Raw genomic sequence first — 14,423 nt, 5'->3', positions numbered from 1 at the left:
TCCCACTCTTCCCTTAGCTGGTGGCAGGTGGGGGGACCTTTTGAGAGGCTCTGATGGCTATCTCGTCTCACCCACTTAAGACAGATCTGCACTGGCTCCCCCCACCCCACTTCACTGTCTCTCTTGCCCACAACTCTGCCTCTCCCTGCACTTTGAGCTCTTTTGCGGAGAATAGTAACGAGGCGGCTGCAGCGAACAGGAAGTGGATGGAGCTGATTCCCCAGAATCGGTAATCTTTTTGGAAGCCCACTCCAGGGGTGGTGCCATCATTGGGCCAGTGGGTTCAAAGAACGGGCCAATTAGGGGCCGTGCCTCGCAGCCCCTACACCACCACCACCCCGCATCTGACGTCAGACGTGGGGGTGCTGGTTTAGTTCCCAAGCGGGGGCCGCGCAGCCCCTACGGGAGCTAAACTAAGGCTGGCACTGCGTTCGCAGCGCAGCCAGGAGCGGCCTCTCCTTGCTGCGCTGCGACAAAGCCTAAGTAGCTCCTGAACGGGCCACACGGCATTGGCAGCAAGGCCAAGAGTGGCTCTCCCTGCCTTTAAAAGGCAGAGAGAGTCACTCCAGCCATGCTGCCAACACAGTGTGGGACAATTCCCCATGTGGTCCTGTTTGGGAGCAAAATAATGCCCCCACCTCTGACATCAGACATGGAGGGTGTGTCTGGGACCACAATGTGTGGCCCTTGGCGGCGGCAGCCCAGGTTCTCTGAACCCATTCGCCCAAAGTTGGCACCGCCCCTGCCCAGGTAGCAGATTACTGGGGCACCAGCAAGGTAGCAAGAGGCCATTCATCTCCCTGCTTTTAAAAAAGTGGGGGGGGGGGAGAAGGGGAGTAGGGTCCTACAAGAGGGGGGCAACATTTAGAACCATGGCTCAGGCACACAGAAGCCTTGAGCTGCCATTGTTTGCAAGCAAAGTGAGCTCCCTTTCCCACTATCCGGTAGGCTGGGGGAGCCCCTGGAAGTTGGAGTCTCATCACTTCCTGCTGCTCCACTTCCCTTCCCTGTACTTTTTGAACAGGCAGAACATGCCGGTGAAGTTCTTTTTGCCATTTATCTCCATGCCTGGAAGAGTTTCCTCATCTAAATGTCCGTGTATGGGACTGTTTTTGAAGGCTGGGTATGCTGGGAGTTGTAGTTCAGCAACATCTGGAGGGCCGCAGTTTGAGGAAGCCTGAGTTATGCAGACAAGTCACAGTAAAGTCCTTTTGTTCTGTGCTTCCTCTAAATAGCTGCTGCTGTACCCCACACATGATGCAATGGGATTTGTAAAGAATTTTTAGGGATTTTTAATCCCACAGGGAATCAAGGGAATCAGAAGTCTAGGGTGTTCGTTTGTTGCCCACTGACCCAAGGAAGCAAGGCAGTCCACCACAAGTTATCAATTCAAGAACTTTTATTCTCACCAGGCTTGACAGGAGCAGTTAACAGCACGGCAGTCTCATTATCACACAGGATTAATCAGAAGCTGGCACCTACAAGTCACTTGAGTCAAACAGCAGGCTGACTCAAGTTAATTCGCAAAGGCACAAAGAGAGATAGAACAAAAGAGAAACAAGAAAGTAAGAAGTGGCCATGTATACTGCCCTCACCTTATTTTTGTACTGCATCTTGGGTAACCTTTCATCTAATTACCTGCCCCCTTGTTTATATTCTGTTGATTGGTTGGTACCCCATAGTTGTCCCTTTCAGTTTGTCAGATACATCACCCTATAAAACTGAAGTCATAACTACGCAAATAGTAGTTTCACTGTATCCTGTTTTTAGAAAATGTTCAGAACGTTCCTTGTTGATCTTAACAACATTGGGGTTTTGTAGTGGGCGTGTTTCCTGGGTACATTGAACCACATCCATTCTATTTCCTGTCAACTGACATTTCAGTAAAAACACACAGATAAAATAACCTGCTTTTCTTACAGGCCCATAAGCCTGAAACCTTGGTCAAGCTGAATGGTCAAGTTAGCTATCAAGTTTAGCCCATCCCAGGATTCTTCAGATTCAAGCATCTCTAGCCCTCGCTTTCAGAAGTCATATCAAAGGGGGCCTTGACTTCCATGTAGGTCACCTAATCTTACCTCATGCTCGATACAAATGACTGCCTAGCTTCTGCCTGGAGACTTTTGGTGAGGAAGACCCTGCCCATCCCTAGATACTTCTAAGATTTCTCCTAAAGTTTAACTAAAACCTACTGTCCTGTAACTTAATCTCATTCAATCTAATCTTTTCCTTTCAGGCAACAGAGAAGTCTGCCTTCTTCTTCAGGTATACAGCCTTCAGGTATTTGAAGAATGCTACCACTTAATGGTGCAGCAGGGAAATGACTTGACTAGCAAGCCAGAGGTTGCCAGTTCGAATCCCTGCTGGTGAAACACCTATTATCGGGCAGCAGCAATATAGGAAGATACTGAAAGGCATCATCTCGTACTGCGTGGGAGATGGCAATGGTAAACTACTCCTCCTGTATTCTAGCAAAGACAACCACAGGGTGATGTGGTCCCCAGAAGTCAACATCGACTCAATGGCACACTTTTACCTTTACTATGTTCCATCTCAGTTTTCTCTGAATGGCTGGTTTTCAGTATACCTGCTCTCTTTCCCAACAAACCATAAACTCAACAGGTATTATATTACTCCAGATCTGAGCCAGGAGTGGACACCCTCGCTTCCCTTGAGACTTGGGGCTTCCTCTATGCCTTTCCTCCCATCACTGCTCTCCTCTGGTGGGGCTGGGGGCAGCAAATTGGGACCATCACCCAGAGCCCAGTATCATACCTGGCCCTGCACCAGCAGCCCAGAGATCCCAGCCTGGAATTCCTCTGGCCTTACCACCACTGGCCCAAGGTTCGGCCATAGCAGCTCCACTCCTGCCCCGGCTGGGCCCCTGCAGCACACTCTATTCAGCTGGGGCTGTGCAGCTCCAGCTGGGCTGCTCTCTTCTCTTCATGCTCCACCACAGCTGCTGCTTTTTCCCTCTTGTCGCTCCAGCCTTAGCATAAGCCAAGTGGGCTGGTCATTCAGCTCCAGGTAAGGCCTGGAGCAAGGGGAGAGAGAGAGAGAGAGAGAGAGAGAGATATGCAGCTGCGATGAGCAGAGGAGAGGAGAGATGCAGCTGCTGCCTTCCGGTTCTGCCAACGCCTGCCCTGCTCTCTGTTCCTCCTGCCCTGCACCCCAGAATCACCAGCAGACTCCAGGCAGGGATCTCCATGCTGATGCCACTTCACCTTGCCTGGACCCACCTCCACCCCACCCCACAATATTTGGGGGGGCACATCCCCCTAGGGATAGCCTGGCCCCATTCCCCTCCTTGTCTGTTTCTTGAAAGAGATACACCTAAATACACCTATCTAGCATACCTAGATAGTTCTTGTAGACCCATATTAGCCTTGGCACAGAGTTTTTGGAGGTAACCCATTGGACAGCAGTGTCACCTTATATCCTGCCACAACCAGGGGACTTGCTCACCCATCTTATAAAGCCCCCCTCTCCCGCATAAAGTAGTAATTCCATGTCAAATAGAGTATTGACCTCCACCCCACCCCATGTCCCCCAGAATCCATGAAAGAGCTGAGGCAAGTCAGGGCAGGCAAATGGGTTCATTGGCACTTCATTCCTTCTCAGGACTGGGCAGCAGGGAGGCAGTTCTCCTGGCACAGCCCCCAATGGATGGCAATCTCATGCTGCAGCAAGGATCTGGACAGCTCATGGGTGTCTGCAGGACTTTGGTGGTGTGGAGGGGGGAGCTAGCAATGGGGAGTATACAGTAGAAAGTGGTTCAATGGGGTGGGGGAATGGCCCCCTCTCCCCCCCGCCTCAGGACACTGACTGGGGTCCGCCAGTTTCAGCTCCTCCATGTATCCGGGCTGTTTCCTCAGATAAGGATGGAGAGTGGGTGTGTCCTTAGGCTCACCTCCTGGCCCTTGGAGGTGAGCCAGCCGCTCACCTGCCGCACAAAAGCCAGATCGCATGAAATTGTCTCATAGCCTTTGTAGCAACAGGTAAAAGGCAAAGTGTGCTGTCAAGTCAGTGTTGACTCCTGGCGAGTACATACATCCAAATTTGAACTGGCTGTACTGCTGCTGTTTGAGCATCTTCTAGTGAGGTATAGCGATTCCCAAGCAGTAATACAATACACACGATGTTACTCCCCACCCCAATAATCCTCATTACATCTATGAGACAACTTGAAAAGTATTTATCCAGAGGTACAAGTGACAAAACCACCTTAAGTGGCGCAGCAGGGAAATGCTTGACTAACAAGCAGAAGGTTGCCGGTTAGAATCCCTGCTGGTTTGTTTCCCAGAAACACCTATATTGGGCAGCAGCGGTATGGGAAGATGCTGAACGTCATCATCTCATCCTGCATGGGAGAAGGCAATGGTAAACCCCTCCTGTATTCTTCCAAAGGGTGTAGCTATAATTGAGCGGATGGGTTCGAAGAACCCGGGCCCCTCAGCGCCACCCCTCGCTATTTTCCTCATTATCTCCCTTACTCTGAGAGGCCACCAGGGAGAGGGGCAAACACAGGCCCCCTCTCCCCTAGCTACGCCCCTGAAGAAAACGACAGGGCTCTGTGGGTGCAAGGAGCTGAAATTGACTTGACGGCACACTTTACTTTACAAGTAACAAAATATTCATTTTTTCTCTCCACCAGCTAAAACAAGCATCTTGCATTTCTTCAGGTGGGCTTTGGCCAGGGACTGAGCCTGAATACTCTTTGTTGCCAACAGGGGCGGAGCCACCATTGGGCAAATGAGTTCGAAGAAACTGGGCCGGGCCCAATCAGGGGCCGCACCTCGCGGCCCCGACACACACAACCCCACGTCTGACGTCAGACGCGGGGGTGCAAGTTTAGCTCTTGAGCGGGGCCCACACAGCCCCTTCAGGAGTTAAAAGGCTGGCACTGCGTTCACAGTGCAGCCAGGAGTAGTTCTTCCCTAGCAGGGAAGAGCCGCTCCTGGCTGCACTGTGAAAGCAGCACCAGCCTTAGTTTAGTTCCCGAAGAGGCCGCGTGGCCCCTTCGGTAGTTAAACTCCAACTCCTGAACGGAGACTCAAGGCTCCATTTGGGAGCCAGACCATGCCCCCCCCATGTCTGACATCAGACGTGGAGGCGTGGCTAGCCCCTGCGTCTGACGTCAGACATGGGGGGCGTGGTCAGTGGGGCTGCCGTGGTGGCTGCACACAGGCCGCCGGTGGTCAGGCTCCGTCACTGGTTACCAGGTAATAGCACTTTCTTCAGTGCTCTTCAAATCAGGCCCAAGCATCTAGAATCCTACCGGCACCTGCCCAGCTTTTAAAGGGATGCTAAGTTGCTAAATCCCCTGAAAGTGCTTAGGTTTCTCACCTGGGACTCCCCCAAAGTCTTTTAGGTTTGTGGAATTCTAATTTGAGCCCCTTAAGTCCATCTCTCTTTGGATGCTTTCCTCAAAAGTCATTCTTCTAGTGGCAATTGAATCTGCTCAGTGGCTCTCTGGGCAAAATACCTTTTCTGTAAGAAATCAGTTTTGAACCTTCACTAAGCATGCAGTCATTCTTTGACAAAACCCCGACTTTTCCATTTCTCTAGGCCCAGAACTCCCACTTATTTCCAATAGGTCCAGGAACTCCCACTTACTTACTTCTGTGTGCACCTTACTCATAGAAAGGAAACGGCTTGGCACAAGCTTGCATGCCCCAGACCTACATTTAATGCACCTCCTCGTTCAGAAAGACTAACACTCTTTCTGAGTGGGTTCCTTCCCATGACCGGCAAGGCAGATGTTGTAACATCTCAATAAAATGCCACCCTTTCTGCTGCATTCTGTTCCACAGCTCCACTGAAGGAAATTTGCAAGGCACAAATGTGTGCTTCTGCATCTGCCTTAACTGGACACTACAAACTGAATAGGTTGACCTTTGCAGAAGTAAATCCTTCCACTGCAGGATTCTGCAGCATGTCCCTCATCTCATGGGAGCATCACTGTATTCCACCCTTCTGGATGGTTGTAGCATATCCCACTCACTGTGCCCACTTCCACCAACAGAGAAAGAAAGGTTGGTGCTCACCATGAAGTTCCTACATGCTGGAAGAACAGAGAGCATCCAGTCTCACCCTGTCATATGCTGAGCCATTTTGCCTGATGTATATCCTACCTTTCTGCTTGTAGTTCTATTGCTTGTAGTCTTATATTCCTGTGATGGCTTTTATATGTCAATCTCTTATAACCAATAATAATCAATGCCAATCTCTCATAACCAATGTTGTTGTTGTTGTTGTTAATTTGATTTCCGTATCGCCCTTCCAAAAATAGCTCAGGGCAGTTTACACAGAGAAATAATAAATAAATAAGATGGATCCCTGTCCCCAAAGGGCTCACATTCTAAAAAGAAACACAAGATAGACACCAGCAACAGTCACTGGAAGTACTGTGCTGGGGGTGGATAGGGCCAGTTACTCTCCCCCTGCTAAATAAAGAGAAACACCACGGTAAAAGGTGCCTCTTTGCCCAGTTAGCAGGGGATCATGCAACCAGAATGTATGCGTGTGAAGTACATCTGCTCAGTTCACCTGCCTCCAAGCCTGACCTGTCATGCCCTGCCTGCCCTTTCCTGTGCTGCTGCATGCTGCTTCCAGTACAAGGAAGGCAGGTGTCCAGCAGGAGCACAAGTTGCCGCCACCATGGAAGCAGGTGAGTAGAGCTGGAGCTGCAAGATGGCAGTGGCAGCAGTGAGGCTCAGGCGGCTAGGCAGGCTCTCCAGAGCAGGGGAGACATCAAGCCAGCCAGCACATGGAAGCCCTGCCTCTCCTCGCCCCCCCCCCTTCTGAGCAGTGACTGACTACAAGCGTGAGTGGAGGAGAGGCAGAAGCAAACAGTAGCACCAGGCAAGCACCTGTAAGGAGCCAGTCAGTATGTGCCTCCCTTGCAACTGTACACACACCCCGAAAGAGAACCACCAGATTCCAGTGCAATCCAGAGAACAGCAACAGGTAACTGAGTGAGTGCAGCGGGGAGGATGTTTAGTTAATTGGTGGCAGGATTAGCCGTGCAAAATGTGGTATCTGCAGGTCAGTGGGAAGTATCTTATTTAGAATTTCTTCTTTTAAAAAAGTTCTAACCTCTCTGGCATGTTCTAACCTTTCTGGCAGGGCTTGCCTTTGTTTGCATTTGTATGTGTGACTACATGTGAGCACTGTCGGCTGTAAGATATTCCCCTTAGGGGATGGGGCTGTAGCTCAGTGGTAGAGCATCTGCTTTGCCTGCAAAAGCTCCCAGGTTCAATTCCTGCCACCTCCAGGTAGAGCTGGGAAGGACCTTGGCAGGGGCATAGCCACCATTGTGCGAACGGGTTCAAAGAAAGAATGGATAGTGTTAAGAAGAAACCTGAGAATTTTGGATTTGGAGGGCTTCGACAGAAGATTTGGCTGGCATGCATATTTATTTTATGATAAGACCAAAGTACATAGGGATTTTCTTAACCATTACATTAGAAGAAGTCTGATAACAGTTTGGGAAAGAAATAAGAAATATTTAGAAAACAAGGTACCTCTCTGGTTATCTCTGCTAGAAGCTGTTATCTGCAAAGAAGGAAATATGAAAACTAGTTGGCCGACATATAACGAAGTGTTGAATAAATGTGATAATAAGTGGGGATTAAAAAAGGAGGAAGAGCTAAAAGAAAGAGTGACTAACTGGTTTCAATATTATCAGTTAAATGAGGTTTTCAAAAAAGATTTGAAAATAGGTTTTGAAGAGCGGAGATCAAAATTTGAAATAGAGTTATGTGAAAACGATGAAAAACTAATTACAAAAATGTACAATCTGTTATTATGTGAAGAAACAAGAGATGAAGTGGTAAAATCAACAATGGTAAAGTGGGCACAAGATGTTAGGTCATAATATTAATCTAGAGGCCTAGGAGAAGTTATGGAAGAAAGACCTCAAATTTACAGCATGCTATAATTTAAAAGAAAATCTTATAAAAATGATGTACAGGTGGTACTTAACACCTAAGAAACTAGCTTTAATGTATAAAAATGTATCTAAGAAGTGTTGGAGATGTAAAGAAAGCGAGGGGTCTTTTTACCACATGTGGTGGTCCTGCAGGGAGGTAAAGAGGTTTTGGGATATGATTTATGATGAATTCAAAAATATTTTCAAATGTGTATTTCACAAGAGTCCTGAATCCTTCCAGTTGGGCATAATTAATGAAGAAATCCTGAAAGAAAACAGAAATTTATTTCTATATCTTACGACGGTGGCTAGAATGGTTCTTGCTCAGAAATTGAGATCTGCGGAAATTCTAGCAAGAGAAGAATGGTTGATGAAGGCATATGAATATGCAGAAATGGCAAAACTAACGTAAGAGATAGTCATATAGAAAGTTTTGTAGAAGACTGGAAACCCTTTCTGTGGTATATGAAAAGCAATGTGAATTTGGATTTACTAACGGGACTTGAAATGTAAAAACAGTTGGGGAATTTGTCATAGTAGTGAAACTAAAGGATTACTATGGTGATGAAAATAAGGATTATGACATAACAACTAGATATATAAATATGAAGAAAATATTTATATGAGAGCAAATATGGATGTTTTAGTATAACTATGTTGAAAGATGAACTGGAAGTCACACTGGTATACAGAAAACTAAAAAAAATTAAATTCAAAGAACCCAGGCTGCCAATGGTACGGGACGTTGAAACCCCTGGGGGAGGGCGTACCTTGGTCTCTGGAAGAGCCCTGAACAAATTCCCCATGCCCACACCCGGGCTACTAAGAGCCCCGAGCCAGCGCTTGCCCATCCTTTTCAGGCAGCGTTTGCTCCCTGAAATCATCTATTCCCCTTTCTCTCCCTCCAGAGAGCAAGAGAAAGATGCTTTCAGGCAGCAAACGCTGCCTGAAATGACAGGGCAGCACTCACTTGGGCTCTTTGGAGCTCGAGGTGACGCCCCCTTTGCACGTGACCTCGAGCTCTGAGCGAGCACTTCCGTGTCATTTCAAGCAGCGCTTGCTGCCTGAAAGCATCTGGAGAGAGAGAAAGGGGAATAGATGGTGTCAGGCAGCAAGCGCTGCCTGAAGGACGGGCAAGTGCTCGCTCATGGGTGGGGAGGAGATTCTCTCGGGGCTCAGGCACATCCCGTGCACATGGCATCATGTGCACAGGACGTCGTCAGAGGGGCCGCTGGGCGGGGCTGGACCCTGGCCCCCCTCGGCTGACTCTGCACCGGGACCTTGGAGCTACTGCCAGTTACTGTAGACAATACTGAGCTAGATGGACCATTGCTCTGACTCAGCATAAGGGAGCTTCCTATATACCTATGAGTATGGCTTGGGATAGACAGCCCAAGCAGAATTCCAGCTAATTCAGTAACTGTGTGTATGACTGGGTGAATGTGAACTAGGGAGCAACAAGGCCAAGGGAAGAACACACAGGAGAAGCCATTGTGTCTCATTTTCCACTGCACTGTAGAATTTATAGATATATGCATGTTGCCCAAGTTGCAACATGGCAAGGCTGGGTGCAGATGCTCTTTGCAGGACCAAACAGCATTGCATCAGACAGAAATGAGGAAGCCTGGAGATCTGGCCTCGGAGTGTATTCTCAAGATCACTTAATATTGTTGTTTTAGTTTTTCTGTGTGAACCACCTTGAGATTGTTTTAATGAAAGGGGGTATACAAATTTAACAATAAATAAAATAAAAATAAGATAAAATATTAGTAAACTCTTGGGATACTTTACCTGTCTTTTCAATTCAGTACCTAAAACATGACAAAAAGGTTGAAGTATTTGAATAACAGAAATCCTATGGTCCCATCCTGCAGGAGGCAGTAAACATCGGTTGGTATCCCATGTACTCCCAGCAGAAAAGTGGAAAAGAAAAAAACAACAGCATGAAACTACAGAGAACGTAGCAAACCTGCCAGGCAGTCCAACACTTCCAGAGACTCAGCAGAGTCTAGAGTCCAAGGCAGAACTGATATCTGCAATTTTAACCTTAAAGTGTTGTGCAAATTGGTTACAGCTTCCTCCATATCTTCACGAGAGCCAAGATGTAACAGGCTCTTTACCACTTGGAACACTTCTGGCAGACTATACTGCATAGACACAATGATGGCAGAAAATTATGATTTCACCACCATGGAGTAAGCCCCCAAATGGGCTCTAGCCTATCTTTGAATGGACAAGTTTTCTTCCATTGTCATTCTAGCCGCCATCCCTGCCATTTCATCATGGTTAGCTGAACATCACTTGTCCTCTAAGAAACTGGATATCAACTGCTCAGGGCTCAGATAACTAGTTAGCATGCCACAGTCCCGTTTGGTATCAGAAAACTAACCAGACAAATTACTTCACCAGCCAAGAATAGTTATGACTATCAGCTACAGAATCAAGATACAAGTTTTTTTTTTCAATCTCTCCTATGTTTGGGTGAAGTTCCCCGTGCTGAGGCCAAGCAGCCATGTCAGCAAAACAAGCAGACACGCAGTGTAGCAGCCACAACCTTCTCTAACTGCGTAGTAGCTGAGACCAACAAAGAGCCACATGGGGAGGAGTGCAGCAAGTAGAATCACACTAAGCTCCTCAAAAGGTTCCGTCACTCTGCCACCACAGCAATCTCTTCAAATGTGTGAGGGGCTCCTCCTCTATTTTGTTCAATTCTGGCTGGACAGCCTAGCTGAGACAGGAAAGGCTGTGACTAGGCATTGGTTGGCTGAGTGGCTAGAGGCGTTATAGCAGAGGTGGTTGTCCCCATTAAAAAGGATGGATTTTGTGATAGTCCAGGCTATCACAGTGGGTGATTCAATCATTAGAGGTATAGAGAGATGGGTTTGTGACCCGCGTGTTGACCGCATGGTGACTTGCCTGCCTGGTGCAAAGGTTGCAGACATCATGCAGCGTCTAGATAGGCTGTTAGGCAGTGCTGGGGAGGAAACACCTGTCGTGGTGCACGTCGGCACCAACGATGTGTGGAAATGTAGTTGGGAGTTCCTGGAAACCAAATTTAGGCTGATAGGTACCGTTTTGAAGTCCATGTTGGGAATTCTCTGTGGTAAGAGAATCCCTTTTTCATTATAGCAGAGTGCACAGAGGCACAACACAGCGGAATTTACTTAGGCATGCGTGTATGCTGAGAGTAAAGTAACTTGGAGCCAATTCATAGTTTCAAATCAATATATAAGGCATTTATAAGAGAACTCCATTCTAGATAGGAAAGTGAGGAGTTAGGATCTCTAATCTAGCTAGCTAGCTGGATGCAGATGGATTCTGCATCTTCTCTGCACATATGGTGCATGGAGAGGAGCTTGCCATGTTGCAAGGTAGTAGGGACAGGAAGAGAAGAGAGAGAGAGGAAGGAAGTCACCCTGAGATTAGCAATCTACATTCCAAAGGGATAGTGTCAGAGCAGTAGAGAAGGGATGACCAGTGTCTTGACCCTCTAGCCCTCTAACTCACTAGTCTGTTCTCCACTGTCTTTTGAGACAAGCGACAGCGCAAAGTCCTTAACTTCCAACAGTCCAGGACCCCTAAGGTAGCATTCTCAGAAATGCTACCTGTTCCACGCACAGGTACAGTGAGACAGGCAGAGCAGTGAGACATTGGTGCCGGGAGGAGGGGTTTAGATTTCCTAAGCACTAGGACACTGGGGCAAGCAAGGCCTGTATATAATGGACAGGCTGCACTTGAACCAAGATAGAACCAGAGCGCTGGCGCTTAAAATAAAAAAGATTGCAGAGCAGCTTTTAAAAATGATGCCTGGGGAATAGGCGACAGGAGCTGGGCAGTACCTGGTTCAGCAAATGCCATCCCTTAAAGTGCGAGGATGCAGAGGAGTCAAATAAAACAGAAGGGGACAGAGCAGAAGCACATAAAGGGCAGACAGAAGGCTGTGCCAGCTGGTCAAAGAGTAAAAAGAAAGATAGCAGACACCAAGGAAGAGATTCAGCATATAGGTGCTTATATACCAATGCCAGAAGCCTCCAAGCCAAGATGGGTGAGCTGGAGTGCTTGGTTGCTAATGCAGAAATAGATATAGTGGGCATAACAGAAACATGGTGGAACAGTGAGAACCAGTGGAACACTGTTATCCCTGGATATAAAGTCTATAGAAAGAACAGGGAGGGATGCCTCGGAGATGGAGTAGCACTGTACATTAAAGAAGGCATAGAATCTAACAAGCTAGAAAACCTAGGTGGACTTGAGTCCTCCACAGAAACCCTGTGGGTGACAATACAGGGGCTGAAAGGGAACATGCTACTGGGGATGTGCTATCGCCCTCCAGATCAAAACGCTGGCAGTGACTGGGAGTTGCAGCAGGAAATCAGAGAGACGTCAAGGAGAGGCAGGGCTGTAATAATGGGTGACTTCCATTACCCACACATAGACTGGGTAAATCCACAGTCAGGTAATGACAAAGAGGTCAAATTTCTAGATACGCTGAATGGCTGTGCCCTAAAACAGTTGGTCTTGGAACTAACCAGAGAGAAGGCAACCTTGGACTTAATTCTGAGTGGCACCCAGGACCTGGTGCGTGATGTCAGTGTCATCGGCCCTTTAGGGAACAGTGACCATAGTGCAATCAAATTCAGCATACATGCAGAGAGAGAATCACCAAGGAAATCTCATACAGAAGTTTTGAATTTCAGAAGCGGAAACTTCTCCAAAATGAGGAGTATGAAAGCAAAGTATGAGTAAAGTATGAGTATGAGTAAAGAAAGCTGAAAAGGAAAATCAGGAGAGTCATTTCACTCCAAAGTGCATGGAGTTTACTCAAAACCACAATACTAGAAGCCCAGTTAGACTGTATACCCAAAAAGAGGAAAGGTACCACTAAGTCCAGGAGGATGCCAGCATGGCTAACAGGTACCGTCAAGGAAGCCATAAAAGGGAAGAAGACTTCCTTCCAAAATTGGAAGGCCTGTCCAAATAAAGAGAACAGAAAGGAACACAAACTCTGGCAAAAGAACTGAAAGGTGATAATTAGGGAGGCAAAAAGAGAGTTTGAAGAACATTTAGCCAAAAGCATCAAGGGGGATAACAAAAACTTCTTTAAATACATCAGAAGCAGGAAAACTGTTAGGGAAGCGGTTGGACCATTAGACAATGAGGGAGTGAAAGGGATTATTACGGAGGATATGGAGGTTGCAGAGAAGCTAAATAAGTTCTTTGCGTCCGTCTTCACGGCAGAGGATACTGAGCATATACCTGTTCCTGAAACAGGCTTTTCAGGGATGGAGTGATGTTCTTAAACTGTCTGGAAAAACTGAAAGCAAACAAATCACTAGGGCCGGACAGAATCCATTCAAGAGTCCTCAAAGAACTCAAATGTGAAATTGCCAACCTCCTTGCTAAAATATTTAACTTATCCCTGAAATCGGGCTCTGTATCAGAGGACTGGAAAGTAGCAAATGTAATACAGATTTTCAAAAAGGGATCCAGGGGCGATCTGGGAAATTACAGGCCAGTTAGCTTAACATCCGTTCCAGGCAAATTGATGGAAAGCATTCTCAAGGAAAAAATTGTAAAGCACATAGAAGAACAGGCCCTGCATGGAGAGAACAAGCATGGCTACTGCAAAGGTAAATCTTGCCTCACCAACCTTTCGGACTACTTTGAGAGTGTCAACAAGTGTGTGGATCAAGGTGATCCAGTTGACATAGCATACCTGGACTTCCAAAAAGCTTTTGATAAAGTTCCTCATCAAAGACTCCTAAGGAAACTTAGCAGTCATGGGATAAGGGGACAAGTACATATGTGGATTGCTAACTGGTTGAAGGAAAGGAAACAGAGGGTAGGTATAAATATAGAGTTTTCAAATTGGAGGGAAGTAAGAAGTGAGGTCCCCCAGGGATCTGTACTAGGACCGGTGCTTTTTAATTTATTCATAAATTATCTAGAAGTAGGGGTAAGCAGCGAGGTGACCAGATTTGCAGATGATACCGAACTCTTTCGGGTAGTGAAATCCAAAACAGATTGTGAGGAACTTCAAAAGAATCTTTCCAAACTGGGTGAATGGGTGACAAAATGGCAAATGTGGTTCAATGTAAGCAAGTGTAAAGTGTTAAACATTGGGATGAAAAACCCCAACTTCTTGTATACAGTGTACGTTAATGGGATCTGAGCTGTTGATGACAGATCAAGAGAGGGATCTTGGGGTCGTGGTGGACAGCTCGTTGAACGTGTCGACTCAATGTGTGGCAGCTGTGAAAAAGACCAATTCCATGCTAGGGATCATTAGGAAGGGGATTGAAAATAAAACTGCTAATATTATAATGCCCTTATACAAAACAATGGTGCAGCCACACCTGGAGTACTGTGTACAATTCTGGTCACCATATCTAAAAAAGGACATTGTAGAACTGGAAAAGGTGCAGAAGAGGGCAACTAAGGTGATCAGTGGCCTAGAGCACCTTTCTTATGAGGCAAGGCTACAACACCT

General features: G+C 47.0%; 1 protein-coding gene across 6 annotated transcripts in view; it reads right to left on the bottom strand.

Annotated features, from left to right (window-relative positions):
- LOC128351338 (nuclear body protein SP140-like protein) overlaps positions 1-8,833 on the bottom strand; it is a 92,687-nt gene extending 83,854 nt beyond the window's left edge. For 5 of the 6 annotated variants that reach the window (XR_008319717.1, XM_053310814.1, XM_053310817.1 and 2 more), the window contains exon 1: positions 1,596-3,226. The gene's annotated coding sequence lies outside the window, so the exon portion shown is untranslated. Of the gene's footprint in view, positions 1-1,595; positions 3,227-6,134 lie in introns of those variants that run through there. The other variant, XM_053310815.1, reaches the window with a different exon arrangement.
- Between the last annotated feature and the right edge of the window lie 5,590 nt (positions 8,834-14,423).

This window comes from Hemicordylus capensis, chromosome 3, assembly GCF_027244095.1.
Source record: "Hemicordylus capensis ecotype Gifberg chromosome 3, rHemCap1.1.pri, whole genome shotgun sequence".
Classification (NCBI taxonomy): domain Eukaryota; kingdom Metazoa; phylum Chordata; class Lepidosauria; order Squamata; family Cordylidae; genus Hemicordylus; species Hemicordylus capensis.
This window is presented reverse-complemented; position numbering and strand designations above follow the sequence as displayed.